The sequence below is a fragment of the Aquarana catesbeiana genome, linkage group LG05, assembly GCF_042186555.1.
Source record: "Aquarana catesbeiana isolate 2022-GZ linkage group LG05, ASM4218655v1, whole genome shotgun sequence".
Taxonomy (NCBI): Eukaryota; Metazoa; Chordata; class Amphibia; order Anura; family Ranidae; genus Aquarana; species Aquarana catesbeiana.
Window position 1 is genome coordinate 366,057,755 of NC_133328.1, and position 26,401 is coordinate 366,084,155.

The window sequence follows — 26,401 nt, forward strand, 5'->3', positions numbered from 1 at the left end:
GAAATTCCGAGACGGAACAGCTCGGTCTGGTAAACTTAGCGTTCGCAATGGATACAACACTTTCGTCACGGTGCAATGTTAAAAATGATTTAATACAGCGCACTCTCTTCTTCTTTATAATGTGAGAAGAATGAAGTAGTTTTGCTGCTCATATTCACACAGACTTCTCACAAACTTCTTTCTTTATTATTGATCGGTATTCCCTTTAATATATTTTGATTTGTCACATCTGACAAAAATATTTTTGTGTTTTTTTGTTTTTTTTTTTAAAGGCAGATTTTTTTTTTTTTTTTTTAGGTTTGTATTTTTTTTAAGGCTGATCTTTGTTTTATTTTTAGTTTTACTCCAGAATATTTTTGTGTGTTTTGTGTGTCAAGTTACCACAACACCATTGATATCTTATATTATTTAATCTCAAGGAGATTGTTTGGTGTTGGTGTCCCTTGTTAATTTCACATTGTACTTTAGAAATGTACCTGAATCCTCACAAACAAACTGTCCTTTTTGAAGGAAAACACACATAGGAGAGTATAATTGAAACCAAAAATCCTTTATTAAGGGCTCAGAATCAAACAAAGAGGGAGGCAACGCTGGAGAAACAGCAGAAATTGGCGAAGCCTTGGACCCCCAGGGCAGACATCAATTCTTTAACATCAAAATTGGTGGCCTGAGGAGTCCATATCTAAGGGAGTGCAGTCTGGTCCAGAAGTCCCAGAGATCCAGAAAGCAGCAGATGACATCTGTGTCCCCAGGCTGTGGTACCACAAGAGACTGCATCTTTTGCCAGACCAGACTGGACCCAGGGTCATCACTTTCTGGTCTTCTTTCCACGCTTCCTTCCCAGCTGTGGCTCTGCTGTTGGAGATGTGGCAGGAGGAGGAGTAGGACCTGGAGGAAGAGGAGAAGTAGAAGGACCTGGAGGAGGAGGAGGAGGAGGACCATGTGTGAGGTCACAAATGTGGGTAGCAGATGTTATTTGGCCCCTGAACCCCTTATTGAGAGCTTCCAAAATTAATGACTCACACATGAGTTGTTGGCCCTCCTCCATCCGCTGCATTTTACAGGCAATTATGCCAGCAAAGTCCTCCTCCACAGTGTGGGGGGCTGTCAGGGCCTATGTAGCCTTCCAAAAGAGGCCTATGGCAGCCTCCTCCATGTTACTCCTCTTCCTGCCACTTTCTCTTTGCGGGTGTAGGGGAGGGACCTGGATATCAGGCAGCCTGCTCGGCCCGGCCACCTCCTGGCTGAGACTTCCCTGTGTATGAAAAAGGGACATGGTTTTAGTTTCTGCATCAACAATCACAATCATAAATTAGTACTCCAAACTTATATCTAGTTAACATCATTGATTGGACAACCTGAACTATTTAGAGGAATGCTATACCTGGCTCAAGCTGGGCTCCTCCACATGTTGCTGCCTGGAAGGCCCAGGTTGGGCGTCAGAAGCCTCAGCTGGGGGGAAGGAAGACTGGAGAGTGATGACCTGGGTTCAGTCTGGCCTGCCAGAAAATGCAGCCTGTCATAGTACCACATCCTGGGGACATAGATGTCATCTGCTGCTCTGGATCTCTGGGAATCCTGGACCTTCTTGTGCTCCCTTAGATAAGTGCTCCTCAGGCCACCAATTAGGATCTTCAAATAGGTCATGTCTGCCGTGGGGATCACCGTCTTCACAAATTCCAGCAATTGATCCAGTGCTGCCTTCCTCTTTGTTTGGTTCTTATAATGTGGGTGGTTTATCTCCCAAAGACAAGGCAGCTCCCTGAACATATCTATGAAGATTGCCATAAAGTCGGTATCTTTCAAGACATCCATTTTCATTGCAAGACACAACACAAGACAAACCCTAATGTCAGGCAAAACTCTCCCAATCTAGTTACAATATAGGCCTCAATCTAGAAGCAGTATAGGCCCAAGTTTGGCTCTTACCTTCGTTATCACGATCGGCGCCTCCGATACTCCTTCCTCCGCTCACAGATCGTACGTACTACGCACGCGTGTTATGCTTTATACACACTGCGCATGCGTGTAACTCCGCCCGCCCCTGACATTCTTTCGTGTCTATTCCCCACCCCTTTTCGTTCGGCGCAGTGGGTGAAGAGCACTTGGCGGAGTCAGAGCAGGTGCGTGCTAATTATAGCAACAAAGAGGAGGAAAGCCCGTATCTGGAAACGTCCCGATCCAGAAGGAGACGATTTAAGGCATCAAATATGTCCGTTGGTGAGATGTTGGAGATGGTTGACATCCTGAAGAAGGCCGACTATGATGGAAAGTATGGACCTTACCCCAACCCCAATATCAGAAAGGCCAAGATCATGGCAAAAGTGGTCAAAAGTCTGCACCGGAATTTCGGGGTACGACGATCGAAAGATCAGCTCAGGAAGAGGTGGTCGGACCTGAAATTAAGAGAGCCCGAGCAGTACAGAAAGATCTGGAGAGTGCTGCAAAAAAGTAAGTAGTTGTGCTGTGTTCCTATTCTTTTTGTCTTTATTACGTTCCTGCTGCTCCATGTGCTTTTCCTAAGTGTTGTACAGTTTAAAATGGCAACTTTCATGTTCATGGGCATATTATTCGTTCGTATCAAACATTTTTCTTTCGGCCTATAAAACACCATTGTTTAGGCCATATGCATTTGCCCACATTTTTTAGGGCCAACCTGTATGAAAAATATTTGGTTGTGTAGATGGGTTTGTTACTAGAATGAAATGCAAACTAGATTCTGTGTAAGGAGAGGAGACTCAGCAGCTGTTTTCACATCTGGACACTGGAGCACTAGTGTGGGACACCAGAACACCATTTTTATTAGGGGGCCCACACAGGTGCTCCAGTGTATATTATAGGGGGGTCTCCATCTGTGAAGCTTGTACAAAACAGGTAAAGTCTTGAAGCTTGACAACGGACAATAAAAATTCTACATCTCGGAACTCTGCAAAAATAGACAATTGTACACCACTTCCAAGCAATGTTTCATCTTTATATTTCGGCCATCAAATATCTGTGTGCTAATTATACCATTTTTGTTTTACATTGGGGAGAAAAGTCTCGGAGGACACCCCTCATCCGAGGAGACCAGAGACCTCCCACCTCGGGAAGAAGGGGAAATACCCCCAACCCAAGAAGAGCAGGAGGAGGAAGAAGACGTGGTGGAAATTGGCACCACAGCAGGTGAGTGTCTGCGACCACAGGCTCAGGTAAGAGATGGATGCCAGCATATTTATAATACCTGTTTTTTTGTGGTTTTCTCTCTTTTTAGGTGATCGTGATGTTGTGGATCGAGGGCATTTCACCTCGGAAAGTGCACAGATCCTGATTGGGGAGATCATGGGGTGTAATTTAGCTTTGGAAAACATCAAGAAAAACATCAATGATGTTTTTCAAAAAAATAATTTTTACGGTGTGTCCGCTCCACCGATCTTGGTAAAGAGCCTCCGGCAGAGGCTCTTTACTATGTGTTCAGCCGTGTCCAATCACGGCTGATCATGATGTCAATAGGAAGAGCCGTTGATTGGCTTTTCCTCAGTCGCGTCTAACAGAGTATTGGTAACTGTAAGCGCAAACACACAAGTCCATATATAACAGGAGATATAAAGGACTGAGCAACTTAGTCCATAGGGGACAGGCTGGAAGTTCAAGGGTAAAGTGGTAACCGGTAATGGTTAAATGGTTAAAGTAGGCTGGTAGGCTAGGCGGCTGCTGTCCTCAGAGAGCTGGCTCTGTGATGGATGAGAGAGGGGTAGAGAAGGAAGCGCCACCTGAGTGTAGTATTAACAAATGATGTTTAATGACAACAGGTAGTAACAAATGATGTTAATGACACCAGGTAACCTGGTGTCATTAAACATCATTTGTTAATACTACACTCAAGTGGAGCTTCCTTCTCTACCCCTCCCTCACTCGCGTCTGACAGACGCGAGTAGAGGAGAGCTGATCGGCGGCTCTCCTGACAGGGGGGGTCTGCGCTGATTGTTTATCAGCGCAGCCCCCCCTCAGATGACCACACTGGACCACCAGGGACGCCACTAGAACCACCAGGGAAGGGGGCAACACGTGGATGGCCAGGTATGTACCCCATGGCCATCCACATCTACCCAATGTGCCCAGTCTGTGCCCAATCTGTGCCAATCAGTGCCCACAAATGAGCACTGATTGGCACCATTATATTTCAGTGATGCCCAGCAGTGCCACCAATCAGTGTCATCAGTGCCACCAATCAGTGTCATCAGCGCCACCCATCAGTGTCCATCGGTGCCAGCTGTCAGTGCCCATCCATGCCACCTATCAGTGCCACCCATAACTACCAATCAGTGCCACCCATAAGTACCCATCAATGCCACCTACGAGTGCCCTTTGGTGCCACCTATGAGTGCCTATCAGTGCAGCATACCAGTGCCACCTATCAGTGCGCATCAGTGCCACCTATCAGTGCCGCCTATCAGTGCCCATCAGTGCAGCTATATCAATGCCCGTCAGTGCAGCCATATCAGTGCCCGTCATTGAAGAAAACGTACTTATTTACAAAAATTTTTAACAGAAACAAAGAAAAACTTGTTTTTTTTTCAACATTTTCGGTCTTTCTTTATTTGTTGCGTAAAAAATAAAAACCGCAGAAGTGATCAGATACCACCAAAAGAAAGCTCTATTTGTGGGAACAAAATGATAAAAAATGTGTTTGGGTGCAGTGTAGCATGACCGCGCCATTGTCATTCAAATTGCGACAGTGCTGAAAGCTGAAAATTGGCCTGGGCGGGAAGGTGTCTAAGTGCCTGGTATTGAAGTGGTTAAAGGAATATTTCACTTTTTTTTTCACTTTAAGCATCATTAAAATCACTGCTCCCGAAAAACGGACGTTTTTAAAACTTTTTTTGCATTGATACATGTCCCCTGGGGCAGGACCCGGGTCCCCAAACCCTTTTTAGGACAATACCATGCAAATTAGCCTTTAAATTTAGCACTTTTGATTTCAAACGTTCGAGTCCCATAGACTTCAATGTGGTTCTAAAGTTTGCGCAAATTTTCGGTCCGTTCGCAGGTTCTGGTGCAAACTGAACCAGGGGGTGTTCGGCTCATCCCTACCCAAGATCCCAATTTTTTTCCACAGACTTGTGGCCTGGGGCCAAAAAGCCAAAAGGCTTCAAAAATTCAAAAAGTTTCTCCAGTGTTGCCTTCATCTTTATTTTGTTACCCAGAATAAATGGATATTTTATTTTCTGAAAATACTTGCCTATGTGTTTTTATTCAAATACATTATTAAAAGACAATGTTTATTTAACAAGGGACACCAACCTCCTTGAGATTCAAACAAACAAAAAAAAAAATAATGTTATTGTGGTAACTTGACACACAAAAAATGCAATATGGAGATCACTAGAAAATAATTTTAAAATAATCCTAAAAAAAGATCTTGATGAAATAAAAAATAATAAAAGATGACTATAAAAAAAATTGGAAACATTATTATGGAGATTGGGCTTTTAAAAAAATACAGTATTATTCATGAGATCAGGAAAAATAATCCAGAAATCAGTTTGTGTGAATATGAGCAGCAAAACAACTTAATTCTTCTAGCATTATAAAGAAGAAAAAAATGCGCTGCATTAAACGATCACAGAATTTGCAGCATGAGGAATGTGCTAGGTCCAATACGAACGCTAGTTTTACCACACCGAGCACTTCCGTTTCATACTTGCTTCAGAGCATGCGTCGGAACAGCATACAGACGAGCGGTTTTCACCGATAGGAATTGGTTCCGTTGGAAATATTTAGAACTTGCTTCATTTCTAGGTCTGTCAGAATTTTCTAAAAAAAAAAGTCCAGTGAGGCATACACACAATCGGAAAAGACGATGAAACGCTTCCTTCGGACTTTTTCTGTCAGACATTCCACTCGTGTGTACGTGGCATAACTGTTATACTGTAATGTTACTTTGTTTTATTGTTAACCATCATTTGCTTAGCAGGTACGCCATTCAGCTGCAGCGCAGATTTAGTTGACAGCAACTGTGTTTGCTCCCATGATACATAAAGCCATGACTCCAGCACTGTAGGAGGTGATTTCACCACCACAGTTAAAAAATGAGAATATATGCCGAAGCATGGGGGCAGCAGGGGTGGAGGAGCGATCTGCTCCTCACTTTTGGGGCGGATGCCCCCATGCTTCGGCATATATATATTTTAGGCACAGGTTGCATTAAAAAATGTTTTTTTTTTGTATTTGCTTTGCAGGTATGGTAAGTCTTACTGTTATACTGTAATGTTACTTTGTTTTATTGTGGGGGTGTTTTTCAGCTGCAGGGACAGGACGACTGGTTGCAATCAAGGGAAAGATGAATGCGGCCAAGTACAGGGATATCCTGGATGAAAACCTTCTCCAGAGTGCTCAGGACCTCAGACTGGGCCGAAGGTTTACCTTCCAACAAGACAATGACCCTAAGCACACAGCTAAAATAACGGAGTGGCTTCACAACAACTCCGTGACTGTTCTTGAATGGCCCAGCCAGAGTCCTGATTTAAACCCAATTGAGCATCTCTGGAGAAACCTAAAAATGGCTGTCCACCAACGTTTACCATCCAACCTGACAGAACTGGAGAGGATCTGCAAGGAGGAATGGCAAGGAGGAACTTAAATGATTTTAGCAAATGGCTGCAATATAACAAAGAGTGAAAAATGTAAGGGGGTCTGAATACTTTCCGTCCCCACTGTAGTGTGTTTTAGTGCATTCAAATTAAAAAAGTGTGTTTTTTCTGAAAGAAATGCGTTTGAAAAATCGCTGCGCAAACACTGTGTGAAAAAAATGAAACACCCACCATTTTAATCTGTAGGGCCTTTGCTTTAAAAAATATATATGTTGTTTGGGGGTTCAAAGTAATTTTCTTGCAAAAAACAAAAAGTGTCAGAAAGGGCTTTGTCTTCAAGTGGTTAGAAGAGTGGGTGATGTGTGACATAAGCTTCTAAATGTTGTGCATAAAATGCCAGGACAGTTCAAACCCCCCCAAATGACCCCATTTTGGAAAGTAGACACCCCAAGCTATTTGCTGAGAGGCATGTCGAGTCAGTGGAATATTTTATAATTTTCAAAGAGGGTTCGTTGCTGCGCTCAACTAGAGTACTTGTGAGGGGTTGCAGTGTTGTGGCACCAGTGCCTAAGGCCCCATTTTTCAGCCCCTGTTTAACAGGGGCGTGTAATTACAATTTTTGATGCAATACTTTGCAGCAGGGCTTGTTCCTGCGCTCCAACTAGCGTATCTGTGAGGGGTTGCAATGTTGTGGCACCAGCACCAGTGCCTGAGGCCCAATTTTTCAGCCCCTGTTTAACAGGGGCGTGTAATTACAATTTTTGATGCAATACTTTGCAGCAGGGCTCGTTCCTGCGCTCCAATTAGAGTATCTGTGAGGGGTTGCAGTGTTGTGTCACCAGCACCAGTGCCTAAGGCCCAATTTTTCAGCCCCTGTTTAACAGGGGCTTGTAATTACACTTTTTGATGCAATTCTTTGCAGCAGGGCTCGTTCCTGCGCTCCAACTAGAGTATCTGTGAGGGGTTGCAGTGTTGTGGCACCAGCACCAGTGCCTAAGGCCCAATTTTTCGGCCCCTGTTTAAAAGGGGCATGTAATTACAATTTTTGATGCAATATTTTGGAGGAGGGGTCATTCCTGCGCTCCAACTAGAGTATCTGTGAGGGGTTGCAGTGTTGTGGCACCAGTGCCTAAGGCCCAATCTTTCTGCCCCTGTTCAACAGGGACATGTAATTCCAATTCTTGATCTAATATTTCACAGCAGGGCCCGTTTTTGCACCCACCCTTGAGTAACTGTGAGGACTTACAGTGTTGTGGCACCAGCACCACCACCACCAAAGGCCCAATTTTTCTGCCCCTGTTCAACAGGTGCATGTAATTACAATTCTTGATCTAAAATTTCACAGCAGGGCCCATTTCTGTGCCCACTTTCCGTCCCCACTATAGTGTGTTTTAGTGCATTCAAATTTTAAAAAGTGTGTTTTTTTCTAAAGAAATGCGTTTGAAAAATCGTTGTGCAAATACTGTGTGAAAAGAAATGAAACACCCACCATTTTAATCTGTAGGGCCTTTGCTTTAAAAATATATATATTGTTTGGGGGTTCAAAGTAATTTTCTTGCAAAAAAAAAAAAAAAAATTTTCATGTAAACAAAAAGTGTCAGAAAGGGCTTTGTCTTCAAGTGGTTAGAAGAGTGGGTGATGTGTGACATAAGCTTCTAAATGTTGTGCATAAAATGCCAAGACAGTTCAAACCCCCCCAAATGACCCCATTTTGGAAAGTAGACACCCCAAGCTATTTGCTGAGAGGCATGTCGAGTTAGTGAAATATTTTATATTTTGACACAAGTTGCGGGAAAAAGACAATTTTTTTTTTGCACAAAGTTGTCGCTAAATGATATGTTGCTCAAACATTCCATGGGCATATGTGAAATTACACCCCAAAATACATTCTGTTGCTTCTCCTGAGTACATGTGTGAGACTTTTTGGGAGCCTAGCCGCATAAGGGACCCCGAAAACCAAGCACCGCCTTCAGGGTGTAAATTTTTTATTTCACTCCTCGCTGCCTATCATGGAATGCCCAGATGGCACAACCCCCCCCCCAAATGACCCCATTTTGGAAAGTAGACACCCCAAGCTATTTGCTGAGAGGTATGGTGAGTATTTTGCAGATCTCGCTTTTTGTTACAAAGTTTTGAAAATTAAAAAAAGAAAAAAAAATACATTTTTCTTTTCTTTCATCATTTTCAAAAACAAATGAGTGCTGCAAAATACTCACCATGCCTCTCAGAAAATAGCCTGGGGTGTCTACTTTCCAAAATGGGGTAATTTGGGGGGGGGGTTGTGCTATCTTGGCATTTTATGGCCTTCGAAACTGTGATAAGTAGTGAGGAGTGAAATCAAAAATTTACGCCCTGTGCAAAAAAAAAAAAAAAAAAAGTTTTGTCATTTTCCCGCAACTTGTGGCAAATTATAAAATATTCCATGGACTCAACATGCCTCTCAGCAAATAGCTTGGACAGTCTACTTTCCAAAATGGGGTCATTTGGGGGGGGGGGGGGGTTGTGCCATCTTGGCATTTTATGGCCTTCAAAACTGTGATGGATAGTGAGGAGTGAAATCAAAAATTTACGCCCTTAGAAATTCTGAATGCGGTGCTGGGATTTCGGGGCCCCGTACGTGGCTAGGCTCCCAAAAAGTCTCATATGTGGTATCCCCATACTCAGGAGAAGCAGCAAAATGTATTTTGGGGTGAAATTCCACATATAACCATGGCATGTGTGAGCAATATGTCATTTAGTGACAACTTTTTGTAAAAAAAAAAAAATATTTTTTTTTGTTGTCATTATTCAATCACTTGGGTCAAAAAAAAAATATTCAAGGGGGCTCAACATGCCTCTCAGCAATTTCCTTGGGGTGTCTACTCTCCAACATGGGGTAATTTCTGATGGGGTTTTGTACTGCCCTGCCATTTTAGCACCTCAAGAAATAAGATAGGCAATCATAAACTAAAAGCTGTGTAAATTCCAGAAAATGTACCCTAGTTTGTAGACGCTGTAACTTTTGTGCAAGACAATAAAAATACACTTATTGACATTTTTTTTTTTACCAAAGACATGTGGCTGAATACATTTGGGCCTAAATGTATGACTAAAATTGAGTTTATTGGATTTTTCTTATAACAAAAATTAGAAACTATAATTTCTTTTCAAAATTTTCGGTCTTTTTCCGTTTAAATCGCAAAAAATGAAAATAGCAGAAGCAATCAAATACCATCAAAAGAAAACTCTATTTGTAGGAAAAAAGGACGCAAATTTCGTTTGGGTACAACATTGCATGACTGCGCAATTACCAGTTAAAGCAGCACAGTGCCAAATTGTAAAAAGTCCTCTGGTTTTTAGACAGCCAAATGGTCCGGGGCTTAAGTGGTTAAAGCAGAACTAAAAGTGATTGTAAAGTCTTTGTTTTTTTTTGTTTGTAAAATAACAAACATGTTATATTTACATGCTCTGTGCAGTGGTTCTGCGCAGAGCAGCCCCGATCCTCCTCTTTTTGGGTCCCCTGCCAGTGCTCCTGGCCCCTCCCCAATGAAGTGCCCCCATAACAAGCCCGGAATGGTGCTCATACCTGCCCCTGCTCCTTCTGGCGGAGGGACTCGTGGACATCGCTGAATAGAGAGGGGGCTCAGGTAAGTATCAGGGGCGGCTGTTGCACACAGAATGCTTTTTATCTTAATGCATAGAATGCATTAGGAAAAAAACCTTCTGCCTTTACAACCCCTTTAATGCAAAGATTGCAGTAAAACACAAACCCTTCTGCTTTTACAACCACTTAAATGTGACCTTCTTTGTGCTAATTTGCTGTTATGTCAGATCCCTCTTCAGGGGTACCAATACCAAGTGCTTCTGGGTATGAGGGAGCATGTGATCTTTTCCTAGGATGCAGCCAATTGGCAGGGAGGAAGAAGTTAACCCTGCATTAGGACAACCAATTCTGACAGAGGAACTGGACTGAGGAGGTAAATATTATTGGGTGGGGTGAATTAACTGTTTCTTTAAGATTGTAAGATCTTCTTAAAAAAAAAAAAAGACTCTGGCAGATTTATCAGCCTATATAAACTTGTCCCCAGGTTGACAAGGAAGAGTTTTACAGAGTGTGTTGGTTCAAACTATGGGCCAATTTGGTACATTTAGGGGTCAAGGTTTATAATTTGCATAATAATGTATACATGGGAAGTTGTGCAGTGACAGAATAAGCATCAAGGTCCCAAGAATTACATACTGCATACGGAGCAAGAGAAGTGCTACCGTGCAGTGTTTGTAAATACAGTATAAGATTAGATACTGAGAATTACATTCAGCATAGAAAACAGAAGTTCTACTGTGTTGATAGTCGTAGTGATGCGGTATGTCCACTGACCTGAAGGAAGAACTGTATCTCTTTTTCAGGCTTGCAGGAACTCATTGGGGATAGGATTGCCACCTGGACAGTCCGGATTTTAAATCATGTGTGGGTTTTAGTCCCCCTGAAACCCAGACATATTATTTGGACCAGAATGTAGCTGTGGGCTCCAGCTGCTCAGCTGGGAGCCAGCGGAAGGAACAGGACTAGTTAATGTTTATCAGGCACCAGCGGTCTAATCCTTGTGCAACAGTTCCGACAATTAAGTTAGAGTCCCGACCTTCACTTCTATACCAATCCGCCAGGGCATGTAATAATAGAAAATAAAAAACTACTGACATTGTTTGCTGACTGACGCCATCTGCTGCCCTACTGACACCAAACTCTGCCTTACTGACACCGTCCACTGCGCTAAAAAAAAAAAAAAAAAAATGCATATAAAACAATCAATCACATGCAGATACCCCAGTGGGTGTAATAAGTCGCCTCTGTAGCTCCTCCCATCTTGTTTTGTTCAAAAGAACATATCAAGGGATAAATTGCAGCCAGACCCCCATCTTTGGGTCAGAGTAGCTGGTAAGCGGCTTGAGTATTGGGTGTGCACTTTTGGGTGTGAAGATTTTGCTATCGACACTGAAATATGGTTTTTGTTCATACACAAATTTAAATGAACTTTTTACACAAGAGCAATTCTATTCTTTTTTCCGATGGACTTTACTAGATTATTTATGAATGCTTTGTAACACATTCTTATTTAAATTTTTTAATATATATGAATGTTTACTTGATTGGTTGTTATGAATTTATGCACTTTGCATGCAACACGTTTTTCATTTTTTTTTTGCCACATCAGCGAGGTATTTCTCCGGGAGTCATGTTTCATTTATTAAAATTCAAACTTGTCCCTTCACTTCTTCACATCATAGTAGCAGTTTTTATCCGCATGTTTACAAAAACAATTATATTACAAGAATACCCTTAATACACTGAAATTCCCTCTTTTTTCATTTTAATTTCACCCCCCTCTCCCACTCCTATTTTATTCTCCTCCTATCTTCCCCAATATCCCCTCGTCACCCCCTAACCCATTTTTCACCATCTGGCAAAATCCTCATCTCTGAGCTAGGTACCCCATATCTCGGCCGCTCTTAGTGAGTCCTTAAACTCCACCCATTCCCTCCACTTCCTCTCAAAGACCTCCATTTTCGTCCCTTCACTAAACCTAAGATATTCTAGGCTGTGGATTTAGTTGATTCTGTTAAACCAATCTCTCATCGTGGGTCTTCCTTTCTTTTGCCAATACCTAGGTATAAGGCTTTTAGCTGCGTCGGTAAGCTGTGGTAATAGGTTGTCCGGGATAGCAATATTAGTAATCTCTTTGATAATTCCCCTTACCTCCCCCCAAAATTTTCTAATTTCCGGGCAGTGCCACCAAATATGCGCCATTGACCCTGTTTCTTTGCATCCCCTCCAACAAAATTGCGAAGTTTCTTTCTGGCATTTATGAACTAGATCGGGTGTGATGTACATTCTCGCCAGACACTTGTGGTTCAGCTCCAGTATTTTACAGTTAACCGAGGTGGCGCTCACTCTCCTCAATATGTGCCACGCTTCTGGATCTGTAAGCTTGCTTTCCAACTCCTTCTCCCACTTCCTAATATATGGTGAGACGTCTGTGTTCCCCAACTCTATTAATACTTTGTAAATCTTAGAGAACCCCGCTTCCTTTTTTTTTCATACATATTTTCTCCAGTGGGAGTAGGTTGTCTGCCGATCTAATTGGCTGCGGGAGTGAATCTATAAAGTGGCTCAATTGGTTATACCGCCATGGGTCAATGACTAACAAATTTTCCCTGTCTTCAAGTTCCTGGAATGTGCATATTTTATCCTGACTCATTACATCCTTTAATTGGGCATTTTCCTCCAAAATCCACTTTCCAAGCCACTCCTCCATCCCCGGTGCAAAGTATTCTGAATCCTTAAGTGGAATTAGGGGTGAATTAAACCCCCAACCCTCCCTTTTCTGCAATGAATCCCAGATTTTAAGTGCGTGGCTGTGTTTCAGTACTAAGTTTTCTAAAGTGAGATGGAATCCATACTATCTTATTCAACGTGTTTTCACTAATTTTATTTTTCATTTTTACCCAATGTTTATCTTTATTATTTTTCACCCAATCTATTACTCATGCCAAGGCAATTGCCTCATAATACTTACAAATGTCTGGTGCTCCCCACCCGTCCTTACCCTTATCTTTAGTTAGCTGTGTGAAGTTTAAACAAGGTTTTTTTTCCTCTCCAGATAAAACTTAAAAACATTGTGTGTAGACTTCTGAGGTATGCCTGTGGAAGTGATATTGGAAGCATCTGCATTTTGTATGTAATTTTGGGTAGTATTACCATATTATATATGTTGATTCTACCTGCCCAGGATAACTGTCCGCGTGAAATTCTGTTTAGCTCTTGCTTTATTTAATTGAGAAGGGGCATAAAATTCGCCTGAAATAGAGCCTCTTTTGATGTGGTTATTTTGACCCCTAAATAATTACGTTCTTTTTTCCCCCAAATAAATGGGAAATATTTTTGGTATGAATTATCTCTAAGTTTACTGCTATTGATATCTAACCTTTCCGATTTAGTCGGATTAACCTTAAAATTAGAAAGCTTCCCATATTCTGTTAGTGTAGAAATAATATTTGGAAGGGAAATCCTCGGACGCGTGAAATAAAGCAGGATATCATCCGCAAAGGCAGCCAATTTATACTCGTCTTTGCCGATATTTAACCTGCTGATGTCCGGGTTTAGCCTAATCCTGCAGAGGAGGGGTTCAAGAGCCAACACGAATAGCAACGGGGAAAGAGGACACCCCTGTCTCGTGCCATTAAACATTTTAAATGGCTCCGAAGTAAGCCATTTACCCTCACACTCGCTGTAGGTCGAGAGTATAATGCCTTTATCCATCTGAGGGTTCTATCCCTAATTCTGATCTCCTCCAGCGTGCACGTCATCCCAGTCTACTCTGTCAAACGCTTTTTCAGCATCGATTGACAGAAGTAGACCTGGGGCTCCACTCTCTTTGATTTTCTGTATTACTAAGAGCGTTTTGATACTTTTATCACGTCCCTCTCTTCCCGGAATAAACCCGACCTGGTCTGGATGTATGATCTTATTAATTATTTGTTTCAATCTTTCCGCAAGCACTTTGGTGAATAGTTTCGTGTTTACATTTAAAAGCGAGATGGGTCTATAGCTGGAACACTGTGTGCTGTCTTTATCCTCTTTGAGAATAACGGCTATATTGGCTTCCAATGCTTCTCTCCTCATTTCCCATTTTCCCCGATTTCATTCATGTATGAACACATTTTGGGGATTAAGTAATCCTGGTATTTTTTTATAATAAAGGACTGTCAACCCATCAGGGCCAGGACTCTTGCACACTGGCGTTTCCTTAAGAGCCCTTCTTACTCCTTCCTCTGTTATGGGGGCCTCTAAAATGTGTTGGTCGATTTCCGTGATTTTAACCATTCCACTGTCTTTTAAATAGCTTTTAATTTTCTCACGTTTTTGTTCCCTCCCCTCCTGGGTATCATTTTTATTGATAGCGTACAATCCCCCATAGTAATCTTGGAAAATTGCAGCAATATCTTTATATTTAATGTCTCCTGTCCTTGTTTTTATTTTATCAATGTAATTGGAGTTTTTCTTCTTTCTCAGAGCCTTAGCCAGAAATCTCCCAGGTCTATTGCCGCCTATATATCTTTCTTTTTTCACAAGGTTATATAGTTTTCGTGTTTTTTGTTCGATTACAGCCCGCATAGCCTCTCTCCTCCTTAATAGGCCCGTCAAGACCTCCTTATCCCCCGTTTTCTTATGTAGTTGTTCAAGGTCATGGATTTCTTTTTTCAGGACGAGTTTGTCTTTCTCCTTTCTTCTCTTTACCTCAGAGCCCACCATCATTAAGATACCTCTGATATATGCTTTGTGAGCCTCCCAGACTATAGCTTCTGATATCTCACCCGGCACATTCGTTTTAAAATAGAATTCCAGCTCTTCTTTGATTCGCTTATCGATTTTTCTATCGTGGAGGAGGTCCTCATCTAGTCTCCAACTGTTATCCCAATTTTTACGCTTACCTATTTTCAGCTGTAAACTAACAGGCGCATGGTCAGAGAAGGTCATCGTACCAATATCTGTGCCCTCGACCTCCTCAAGGAGGGCACAGATCCACAAGGAAAAAGTCCAATCTAGAGTATGTCGCATGGACGGGGGAGTAAAAAGTGTAGTCTTTTAAATCATAGTGTTGCGTCCTCCAAACATCCACAAGTTGACATTGGCGCAACTTCTTTTTTAGTTTGTTCAACCACACCCCAGCTGTCCCCCGTAAATGTGACGTACTATCTTTACCTGGTTCCAAACACAAGTTGAAATCTCCTGCTATTATGGCCCCCCCTTTCCTAAATTCCTCAAACTTTGCGAGGATTCCCAGAAAATATTTACTAGAATTTTTATTCGGGCCATATACATTTGCTAATGAACAATCTGACCCATTTAATTTACCTCTTAGAAACAAAAAGCGCCCCTCTGGGTCAACCCTTCTCTTTTCTAACTTAAACGATACTTGCTTAGCGAAACCAATTGCCACTCCTTTTGCGCCCCTGATCGGGGAGTCTCCATAGAACCAAGTCAGGTATTCTCAGGAAAAAATGCTCTGGCTCTTACCCAGGAAGAGGTGCGTCTCCTGTAGCAGAGCGACATCTGCTTTCAGGAGTTTCAACTCACCCATAATATTCGCACATTTTATGGGGGAGTTTAGACCTCTTACATTATATGAAATGATATTTAACCTAGACATCTCTTTTTATTTAGAGTAAAGGGTTTCGTTACTAACCTAAGGGGTGGTAGACAATGGGGTGATTGCTTACCTCCAGTCCCCCTCCCTTCCCTTCCCCACCCCACCCACCCTCCTCCCTCAGCCTCGCTTGCCTTTCCCCCCTCCCAAACCCCCCACTCCCCCCCCCACTCGATTGGGGCTAACGAGCCTCCCATAGGCCCAAATAACCGTGGCCCCACTAACACCTCCCGGCCTCCTGGTTGTCCCCCTAGAGGTTGAGCTCGAAGTGGTCATATTTGGATCCGATACTCCCCCTGGGATTGAGAAATTCCCATGCCCACCGCCCAATAGATTTTTCCTTCTATTTCGGTTCTCTTGGTCTTTCAGTCTATACATTATATTTCTCTGTTCTTTCTGCATCTCTTCCATCTGGTGCTTGAGTTCTTTTATCTCAGCCCCTTGCCTGTCCATCGTAATTTCTACATCTTCGACTCTTTTTAGAATATGGTTCATATTCTTGCGCAATATTGCTATCTCTCCTTTTATCCATGTTTCAAGCTTCGCAAATATTTCTGCCATTTCTCCCTTTGTAGGGAGCTGTTTTTTTTATTGGGGTTCCGTTGTTACTTCTTCCATTGTCTCGCAACAAGTGATGCGGATATCGGTCTCAACCAACTGTCTTCTTGTCCCAATTTTAGGTAGGCACGCTGGAGTTTTGCTTTTTGCCCCTGTTGATTTTCCCGGGCTTTCTTTACTGCTGTCGTGCGCCATATATTTTCTAATGGTTCCCGGGCTTACACTTGTTCTAGGTGGGTTGGCGGTTGCCCCTTAGGTTGGTTTACCTCTCTTTTTTTTTTTCCTTTCCTATCTAGTGCGGTTAGAGTGGGTTAGAACAGGTGCCCGGTCCCCTCCCGCTCGTCCCCCCCCTTCTCTCACTTCAATCCACTCTCCTTCAGCGACCGTCACAAACAAGCCCACTCTAATGCACTGGTTCACTCTCTAGTGATCCCTAGACCAGGGAAGGTTCCTGGGTGGGAAGTAGATGTAGTAGGTGTAGTATGAAGATAATCCACCGGGGGGGACCCAAGTCTGCTGCAATGAAAGTTCAAACTATGCACAAGACCAGACAGCCATCAAACAGTCCGCACAATTGAGCATTAAAGCAATACAACAGGCTCCTATGTCCGCTTTGGTAAAATGTTGTAGATGTTATAATATCAGAATTTGTGTCGTCTACGTTGATATACCTCTCATGGCATCTCATATTTAATATGAAGTAGCTAAAGTCCACCTTATTTCCTTATGCACTATAAGTTTGCGGTGACTGTATGTTTTTGTTTTTTCTTTATTGGGTTGCTGAACTGGCGTTTTATTAGTTCCTAACAGGAGCGTTGTATAGCGGGTCTCTGACTTTTGCCACAGAGAGTACGGCGACTACGGCACCCCGGAGACTGTATAGAATAGGGTGAAATAGGTTTCAGCCTCAAATCATGCAATCCACTAGTCTCTTATTACGTGTGTCAGCCTAGAGTTAGCACATGATTAGCTTGAATTAATGATTCTTCCTCATGATTAACGTCATACATTATCATACCTCCCAACTTTTTGAGATGGGAATGAGGGACACCTAGTAGCAAAAGTATGCAAACATAGGACACACCCTTGCCACGCCCCCTTAAAGGAGAATTGTAGAAAAAAACAAGATTGGTTAAACTCACAAGTGCTTTTTTTTACCATTACTATTCCTTTATATTGGCTTTTGGAATTTACAAATGCAGCAGTTTAGAAATCAAATGAAAGGTTTAGCGCTGAAAAACACTTTTTGATAGATAAAAAGTGCATTTTATATACATCTATATAGATCAGACCAAAATGGGGGACAAATGAGGAGGAATGAGGGACAGAGGAACATTGCTTGAAATCAGGGACAGTCCCTCGAAATCAGGGACAGTTGGGAGCTATGGTTAAACCTACAAGTGCTTTTTTTTTTTATTCCTTTATATTGGCTTTTTAATTTTATAAATGTAGCAATTTAGAAAACGGATGAAATGTTTAGCACTTGGAAACAGTTTTTGAAAGATAAAAAGTGCATTTTATATACAACTATATAGATCAGACCAAAATGAGGGACAAATGAGGAGGAAAGAGGGACAGAAGGACCTTTTTCCAAATCAGGGACAGTTCCTCGAAATCAGGGACAGTTGGGAGCTATGCATTATACATTGTACATTGTGCCTTGTAGATCTGGTCACAGTGAGATATAGGTACAAAAAGTTATTATATAACTTCTTATAGTTCTTGTAGCGCTATAAATCACTAACAGCCGGTTCACACAGGGGCGACTTGTCAGGCGACCTAGCTGCCTGACAAGTCGCCTCCCGTTCTGTACAATGGAACCGTTCTAATAGGAACGACGCAAGTCGCTCCGACTTAGAAAAAGGTTCCTGTACTACTTCGGGGGCGACTTGCATAGACTTCTATACAGAAGTCGTTTTGCAAGTCGCCGCGGAAGTCGTTTGCAGGTCGCCTTGCTGAGGCGACCTGCAAGTCGTGCCGCCCCTGTGTGAACCAGGGCTTACTCCATCAGGTGGATTTAGACAGTTTGTTTACTTACCAAACTCTCACCCTCTAAGGCTTAAACTGCGCCTTAACACCGATCCGCTGCCTCCACAATCCCAAAACAATCACTGACAGCTACAAACATGGAGTAGCTTATGGATGGCTTGTGGTTCGGCCTCCCTGGCGCCGGACACCACACGCTTCGTGTATCTGTCACCAGGTTCAGCGGGAATTTAACCAGCCAGCCAGCTCCCTCAGAAGTATATCGATTGCACTCGCTGCTCCTGCTGGTATCCTACTCGATGTTGCCTCTCATACATGGGTACGTGGGACGCTCCGCTCGGCTCCGCTCTCTCTGCTCGTGCCCACCACGGCTACACTTAGAACGGGGATATCCGAGGGGATGACCGGGGGGGGCGAAGGCACCGGACCGAGGAGCCCGCGGGGGGTTAGGGGACGACCCGTGTCTGAGCCGAAGCCAGCATCACAGGAGGGGAGACGCCGGGCATCCCAGGCTCAGCGTCAGCACCAACACAACGCCCACATCCGGCTCCTCCCTCCTTCCTGTCAGACAACTTTTTGATCTAGAACTTCAGCTCAACACGTTTTTCATTATTATCAAAATGTATAATGTATATGTGGACATTTTGTGCAGCTGTCACTGAAAAATTATAATTTTTTACTATTTTGTGAAACTTTTTGCGCAACTTATTTTTTGGTTTAACCACTCCAATACAGGGCATTTTCACCCCCTTCCTGCCCAGGCCAATTTTCAGTTTTCTGCGCTGTCGCATTTTGAATGACAATTGCGCGGTCATGTAACACCAAATGTACCCAAATAAAATTTTTATCATTTTTTTTCCCCCACAAATAGAACTTTCTTTTGGTGGTATTTGATCTGCTCTGTGTTTTTTTTTTGCGCTATAAACAAAAGAAGAGTGACAAGTTTGAAAAAAACACAATATTTTTTACTTTTTGCTAAAATAAACATCCCAATTAAAAAAAAAACAAAAAAAAAAAAACAAATTTTCCCAGTTTAGGCCGATATATATTCTTCTACATATTTTTGGTAAAAAAAAATTGCAATAAGCGTATATTGATTGGTTTGCACAAAAGTCTGCAAAATAGGGGATAGATTTATGGAATTTTTATTATTTTTATTTTTTTTACTAGAAATGGCGGTGATCTGCTATTTTTATCGTGACTATGACATTGCGCCAGACACATCGAACACTTTTGACACTATTTTGGGACCGTTCACATTTATACAACGATCAGTGCTATAAAAATGCACGGATTACTGTATAAATGTCACTGGCAGGGAAGGGGTTAACACTAGGGGCCGATCAAGGGGTTAAATGTGTTACCTAGGGAGTGATCCTAACTGTAGGGGGAGGGGACTCACAAGGGGAGGAGACCAATCAGTGTTCCTCTGTACTAGGAACACACGATCGATCTCCTCTCACCTGACAGGAAATGGATCTGTGTGTTTAAACACACAGATCCACGTCCCGGCTCTGTTACCAGAAATCGAGGGTGTCCGGCAGACATCGCAGCTGCCGGGCACGTGCACCAGCTTCCGAGTGATGAGGCCGACGCGTTCGCCCCCTAGACAGCCGGGAAGCCCAGGACGTCGTATGACGCCCACCCAGGATGGGAGATCCCTCCTGCGGACGTCATTTGACTATGGGCGGGGTATGAAGTGGTTAATGTTTCTTGCAATTGCCATAAGTTACCACAAAAGAACAAGCCAAAATAAATTCTCCTGCTCCTGACAATTGCAGCAATACCACATATGTGTATGTTACTTGTTGTTTGTACCTGTAGTAAGGCACAAAAATAATGGTGCACATTTTGCATTTTTTTTATCCTGCCTAAAACACACTGACACTGATACTAATTTAACCCTTTCGCTGCCAGAGCTGTTTTTGCGTTCTTTTGCACACATGTTTAAAAAATTATTTTAGGCCTGAAGATTACACAAAACCCACAAATATTATATATTTTCTGAAAGCAAACACCCTAGAGCAGGGGTAGGCAATCTTAAAGGGATGTAAACGGTTCAGGTTTAAAAAAACATGTCATACTTACTTCCGCTGTGCTATTGGCCCCGATCCTCCTCTTCTATGCTCCTGGCTACTCCTCTTTTCGAGTGTCCCGTCGGAGAAGCGCTCTGAGATGGGACACCTGTGCACGCTCTGTTGACACAGACAGCAGGGCTCGGCTCAGCCCCCCGGCGCCTGCGTCATTGGATTTGATTGACAGCAACGGGAGCCAATGGCTGCACTGCTATCAATCTATCCAATCAGGACACAAGACATACCAGCTGGAGCTGGTGTGCTCGTTCCAATTACAGGGCTCAGGTAAGTATAAGGGGGGCTCGGGGGCGCTGCTGCAGTGAAGAAATATTTCCACCCTAAGGCATAGAATGCCTTAGTTTGAAAAACGCAAGGGTTTTGCAATCCCTTTAAATAGGTGGAGATCTACCTGAACAACATGGGAGAAGTCAAAGATCACCGGGCACAGTGTCGCCTCCTGACACCTGATTTAAACCTCTAATTGCCGTACTACCGTGTAGCAATTGCATGCATTGCATGGTAATCATGGGTTTAAATCAGGTGGTGATGAGGCAACATAATGCCTCCTCAACACCTGTAAAACACACTTGGATCGCTTTTTAGGGAAGCACCAGTGCCTGCTGCACTTGTGAATGAGCCCTTACTATTCTGATGCCCCCTATAAGGGGAGCATAATATATTATGCCCAGTGTATTGCTTCACACTGACCTGAAGATCTCTTCTTTCCTGCTGTTGGCACCACTCTGGAGACCTCTAGCCGGGATAAGAGGTGGCCTGCAGTTGGTATCCCTCCACATGGGACAGGAGCCAGCACTACAGAGGAGGCATCAGCTCATGTGGCTCTTGGTCCCTACTACAGTTTCAACTTTACAAGTAGACCCACTGCATTGTATGTTTGATGCTCTGGGATGGAGGGTCTGCAAGCCTAGACCATGATCTACCCGTCACCTGTCCGCGATCTACTAGTTGTTGACCCCCCCACCCCCAGAGAATAAAATAGTGGTAGTTCCATTTTTTTTATGTCACACGATATACCGCAAATGTCTAGGAAACACAAACTTTCAGCAAAAAATACACTAACGTGATTTTTAGGGCAAACAAATGCAATAAATTACCCACATTTTTGGTAAAATATAAAAGACAAGGTTGTACCGAGTAAATAGATACCCAACATGCCAGACCTTACATTTTTGTGTGCCTGTGAAATGGCGTCAAACTTCAGTACCCTGTATTTTCTATGGTCAACGCTTCAAAAGCCCGCTATAGGTATCAGTTTAGTGTCATGGAGGAGGTCCTGTGTTAGAATTATTGTTCTCACTCTGGCGTGCGTGGCAATATGTAACATGTGTATCACAATTGATGTTTTCAAGCGTAGGCGCCCGACGCATGCAGAGGTGTGGGGGGCCTCAACATTTTTTTGGGGAGGGATTTTGTGCTTGGGTGTAACTTTATTTTTTTGCAAAAAAATAATTTTTTTACTTAAAGTGGATGTTAAGCCGAAAATTTTTTTTATTTGATATCATACAGTAGAGGATAAGATTTCCTATCATTTGAGCCCAGTCTTGCCACACAGAGTTAATCCATCTCTGAGCAATCCTCTTATTGTTCAGTGAGATAAATCTTGACAAACAGAGAAAAACTTTGTCAAATCCTCCCCCTTGCTGTAAGTGACAGGTGATTTACATATCTCGTGCACTAACCTAAGAGACATGCAGTATTTTTTAATTCCCTTCCCCACTCCTTTCTTCAGCAGCTCTGCAAGGATTGGCTGTTCCACACCTCAGTATGATTTGGCATGCTGAAGTCATGTGGTTAGTTTCCTGTCTTTTCACTGGATGTTAGAGATCACAGCAGAAGTTCAGTGTAAGAAATACACAGGAGAAAATGCATATTGACAAGGGGAGTGTAGAGGTGGGCGGGGAGTCTACTGACATGACTCCACCCACCGAGCTCCAGACAACAGACCCACCCACAGAATATGCAGTTATTCGGGTCGCATAACAGACAGAGGGAGACATTTGACAGGTAAAGATACATGCAGGAGGCATGTATACCCTTATAGATAACCCCTATGGCAGTAGTTTAGAAAGGATAACATTGGGTTTACATCCACTTTAACTTTTTTTTTCATCACATAGGAGGCAAAAAGTCCCCTATGTGATGTGTTTTTGGTGACCTGTGCTCTTCATTGAGATATGCAGGGTCTAAAAGACCCTGCATGTCTCCCCTGTGCTCCGCTTAATGTTTTTCAATGCAGATCGCATTGCAAAACATTTCCTGGCTGAGGTATCCGGGGACACCGAGAGCTTGACCCGGAAGTAATGTCAGAGATAGTTACATAGTTACATAGTTACATAGTTAGTAAGGTTGAATAAAGACACCAGTCCATCCAGTTCAACCTGAGTGAGTGCGGGTGCGTGTCTACAATCATCCCTATTTTTATTTAAGGTACCCATATAGCACCGCCAATTCATGCAGCACTCCGCACATACATCGTACACCCACATCACATCAGATGTCGCTTTCCAGGTCACAAGAAGAGGGGGAAGGGGATCGGACATGTGTCCACTCTTCTCCTTACCTTCCAGCCGCCAGCACTCGCCATGGAGCTCCCGGGTCCCGGTACTGGGGGTGTGTGAGAGCAATTAGGTGGCAGTGCAGCCGCCCGAATGCTCTCACCTGACAGGGAGGAGTCTGCCTGTCAGTTTCACACACAATCCGGTGGCTGCAGCCACCGGATTGTGTGTAATACTTTCCACTGTCAGGTCCGTACGAGGAACGGACCCGGCGGCGAAAGGGTTAAAAACTGTCTTTAATTAAAAATTCTTTCCAAAACTTGACCCATTACCCTTTTTTTTTTTTTTTTTTTATAAATTCTTTTTATTGTGTTTCAAAACAGACAAACACATACAACACATGTGCTATGATACACTCTTATTACATTTCAACTTAATGTAACAGTATATATCCATGAATATTCGATACGTGGAATATCAGTAATCAACAGATAGGTGCTACGTCCCATTCCCAATTCGCAGTTTCGTATGATTGAATGCCCTCTCTTGTTCAACTGTTAACACAAATCACAATATCACTATACTTCCTTATTCCCGCTATGCTGTATCTGGATCGGCTAACCACTTTTTCCAAACCCTTTCGTATTTCATTGGACATCCCCTGTTTATGTATGTATCTTTGTAAAGAGGAAGATTGCTATTAACCAAACGCTTCCATTGTGTCAGAGAGGGAGGGTTTGGTTTCTTCCATTGCATGGCTATCTGCTTTCGGGCGTAAAAAAGAAGTAGTCCCACCAGTGTGCGTTTTGCTATAGTCGTTATCAAAGTTTCTATCAGACCAAGAAGACAAACCTCCATTACTTGTGGTAATGCAAGTGATGCGACTCTGTTTGTCGTATCAAGTACCTCTTTCCAGTAGTTCTGGATGCTGGGGCAATGCCAAAAAATGTGTGTGAAGTCACCAGGTGAAATACCACATCTCCAGCATTCAGCAGAGCAGGCAGGGTTCATAATGTGAAGCCTATAAGGAGTGTAATAAGCTCTGTGTACTATTTTAAATTGTACTAACCTATCTCTCATAGACACTAAGGAGCGAAAAGGAAAATCCCATACGTCATCCCAATCATCATTGTCTAGGGTAGGTATATCACATTGCCAGCGAGCCCAAAGTTTATTTAGGGGAGGCAGGGATATAAGAACCAAATGGGCATATAAATGTGAGGTTGGTTTTTCATCACAGTTAGTTCTAAGGGTTCTCTCCAGATTGGACTACACTATAGTACATGCAGAGTTAGGAAATTGCGCAGCAAAAGCGTGTGCCAATTGAAGGTAACGAAATTGGTAGTATTGGGGGATATTATATAAAGAGGAAAGCTGTGATAGCGATAGTAGGGACGTTTGGGATACTATTTGTGAGATAGTTTTTATGTTATATTTGGTCCATGCATAAGGATCTGGGAGTTTATAGAAATGTGGTAGATTGGGATTCAGCCATATCGGAGCACCAGGGGAATATTCTGTCACTTTGTATTTTTCTAATGCCAGGCCTGCTCGCCATGCTCTCAAGGTAGTGCTCATGGAGGGTGTTAGAGGATAGGGGGCACGAGGACCCCTGAAAACTAGACACTGAAGGGCCTCCAAAGAACTCACTACTGTGGCTTCAAGAGCTGTAGAGGAGTTTGTTTTATCAGGGTTTAGCCACCAGGCCACTGTTACCAGTTGTGTGGCAAGGAAATATCTGTAGCAGTCAGGAAAGGCCATACCACCCTGAGTTGTTGGCCTCATCAAGGTCGTCAATTTGTATCTAGATGGTGAAGAACCCCATAGAAATGATGTAAATAATTGGTTGAGTTTCGTAAAGAAGGGCTTGGGTATCCATTGCGGGGAGTGACGGAGAAGATAAATGTATTTGGGAATGATTTTCATTTTGATAAGATTTACTCGCCCCAAACAGATAGAAGTAATTTACGCCACGAATTAAGTTTGATCTTAGTGTCTAAAAGTAGTGGGGTCAGATTTAAGGAAATAAACTCTGAGGCTTGTGTAGATATTTGAACTCCCGGGTACTTAAAGGTGTCTACCCATTGTAAGGGACAGTCTGGGGGGGAAGTAGACCGAGCTGCTGGGTCTATCGGAAATAGTAAGGATTTGGACCAATTCACCTTAAGGCCAGTAACTTCTGTAAATTTGTTTAGTACCGTCAGCGCACCTTGCAGGGATGGGCCAGCATCATTGAGGAAAAGCAGCATGTCATCTGCATACAGGGCTACCCTCTCCTCCAATTGGCCAATACGTAGACCTTTTATGTATTGAGAAGTGCGTAGTGCTTCCGCCACTGGTTCGATGGCCAAAGCAAAAAGGGCCCGGGAGAGAGGGCAGCCCTGTCTAGTCCCTCTGTGCAGCATAAAGGGGGCGGATAAGCCTCCTCCTACTCTTACCGATGAAGTGGGGCATTTATAGATCACCTGGAGCCATCTGATGAAAACTAAAGGGAATCCCATCCTTTGCAATGTTTCCCATAGAAATGGCCATTCTATGGTATCAAAGGCCTTTTCAATGTCCAGTGAGGCTATTGCTCTTGTCCCAGTATTGTGGTGTCATGTGTGCATGTTTGATCGGAATCTATTAAAGAGGGGAGGAGAGGATATAAACGAAGGGCTAGCAGCTTAGTTAAAATTTTAAAATCGTTGTTTAGAAGCGCAATTGGACGGTAGGAAGCACAAGATGTTGGGTCCTTAGGAGACTTGTAAATTAAGGTTAGGTATGCATGGTACATGGAATCTGGCAATCTACCATTAGATAGACATGCTGTGTAGATTTGGGCTAATAGTGGCGCTAATAATTCTCCGTGAGCCTTATAGAAATCGATAGGTAATCCATCTGGCCCAGGTGCTTTTCCGGTAGGAAAGGAGTGTATGGCATTCAAGACCTCTTGGGCTGTGAATGGTTGAACCAACGTTTCTCTTTCCTGATCCGAGAGCCAACCGAGCGCCAGGGGATCTAACAGATCCTGCAATTTCTCAGGCTGGAAATCAGGGGGTAAGGTGGATGTGTACAGGGTTTTGTAGAATGTACTAAATGTTTGAAGGATTTCCGAAGGAGTCGTCACCTTTGCACCCCCAGCAGTCAGTAGATCAGAGACCAATGTGGATGGTTGATCATTTTGTGCCAACATGGCCAGAAGATGGCCATTTTTATCACCTTGTTCAAAAAATCTTTGTTTACCACTAAATGTCTCTAAGCGTGTGACTTCAGATAAGTGCAAATGTAATTCCCTCTGTACTACCATTAAAGAGTCAAATTGATCAGGGTTGGGATCCTACCACTAAATGTCTCTAAGCATGTGACTTCAGATAAGTGCAAATGTAATTCCCTCTGTACTACCATTAAAGAGTCAAATTGGTCAGGGTTGGGATCCGAGCTGTATTTAGCCATCTGAGTTGTTACTGCTTGTTGTAATGAATGAGTTTTAAGGGATTGCTGCTTTTTAACTTGTGCAATAGATGAAA